We start from the raw sequence: 1,922 nt of genomic DNA, 5'->3' as shown, positions 1-1,922 counted from the left end.
AACAAAACTTCACTTTTTGAGGCCTGGGGCAAAGGGGACTCTGTGAAGCGAGTTGATTTGTGGGGGGAGATTTTTGTATTCTTGTTTAAGTGTGGGTTTGAAGGGTTCTATTCAGTTTTAGCTGAAGGCGGCTAAATTAGTTTTGGCCTCATATGAAAAGCCAAGTCAGAAGTCTCTATTCTGTATAAAAGTGAATACTAGAGAAGGAACCGCTCATGCCCTCAAAATACAGGGAGGAAAAGGAAGAAGAGAAGGTAGATAGTGGCATTGATCAGATTCCCTCTCTCCATCTTGTACCCTGCGTGAGATCCACGTGCATCTTTCCATTTACTTCTCACTGCAATCTGAGAAAAAGGTGGCACAGAACCCAGTTTACAGATAATAAATCCAAGATTCAGAAGTCTTAGAAATGCTTATATTTAGGATGAAGGCGATCAGAGGACAGAGGAGTCCAGAAAGAGAGAGAATGAGAATCGGGAGAGGGAAGCTTTAGGGAAGCTATAAGGAGGCTGCTTCAAGGAGGCACTTTCCCACTGTGTCTACCATTTATTTATTTTTTATTCATCGTTTTATTTTTTCCACTGAAAATCCTTTAGGGAATTAGATCTATTGATTAAAACAATGAGTGAGTTCCCAGTTAACTGGACTTGATGACCTTGGACAGTAAGATGATACTAGATTTGGTGACATGACAGATGTTTTCTTTTTTTCCACCTCTCATAAAAAAAAAAAAAATGTTGTATTTCTTTTGGAAGTTTAAAGTGCTCTGAGAAAATCCATGTGAGCGAAGGAGTTGCTGGGTGGCTTGCAAGAGTGGTCCCTTGACTGGTTTCAGCTAACTTCTGGGAGCTTGCAGTCCAGACTTGATCACGTTAGCCTTCTGAATGGAACTTAGCCCCCCAAATTGGGAATCAGAATAGAGGGGCTTTCTACAGAACAGTTCTTAGATATACACGCAGAAATGTCAGTACCTTGGTGGGAAGGACTTCAAACATGTAATCTAGCAGTTTTTACCCATTTTAATGAGGGTGCTCCCCTCTCAGGTCCCAGGAAGCAGGACAGATACATACACAGGTATATTTCAGAGGCCTTGGAGTACGGCTGCTTTGGGCCGCTCAGGACACTCGGGGCATAAAGCGAATGAGAAGGGCATGAGCTTTTGCTCCAACCCTGGTACTGCGACAATCCTAGGTGCAGCTCACCCCTCACCCTGCCCTAAGTGAGGTGGAAGGTTCACTTGAATAATCAAGCAGCTGGGCTTCCTGTTTGTGTGCAGATCTACTTTTACTCCACACAGTTTGGCACCTCTAGACTTCAGTAGGATACTGAGAATTTAAAACTCACCTTCATCTGTCTTTTGGGACAGGCATGAGTGCATGTGTATGTCCCAGCAGGGTCTGCCCCTGGATCCTGGCTGTGGATTTGAAGTGGGATGATGCACAACAATAAGCAATTCGTTTGCTTCGTTTCCCCTTACTTGCTCCCCCTGACTTCTTCCTGATTCTCTGCTGTCTTTGTGGCTTTCTGATGCACCATTTTCCAGCACCATTTCTCCTTCCCAAGTAAGTGCCCAACAGAATATTATATCTTAGCAAAGTTTCTTTTCCAGAATCCTTTGGGTTATTCCTCAAATGACGCTAGTCGGCAGAACTGTTTCTCTTTTCAGAGTTGGGGAATCATAATGATAAAAGTTTATTCCTTTATTTAACAAATGTTTATTGAATGTCTAACCTGTGCCAGGCACTGTATCTGGTAGGCACATAAATAAATCGTACATGTTCAGCACCATTAAGAATCTTGAAATCTGGTGAGAGGATACAGGCAAGTAAATCAATGGTTTCTTTATGCTATGATAGGATGGTGATAGATCTCTGATGGAGCTACAGGAACTAGGGGAAGAGACACCTAAATCACATGTTCAG

This window comes from Pteropus vampyrus, unplaced genomic scaffold (genome assembly GCF_000151845.1).
Source record: "Pteropus vampyrus isolate Shadow unplaced genomic scaffold, Pvam_2.0 Scaffold39, whole genome shotgun sequence".
In the NCBI taxonomy this organism is placed as follows: domain Eukaryota; kingdom Metazoa; phylum Chordata; class Mammalia; order Chiroptera; family Pteropodidae; genus Pteropus; species Pteropus vampyrus.
The sequence above is the reverse complement of the archived record's forward strand: the minus strand, read 5'-3'. Positions refer to the sequence as shown.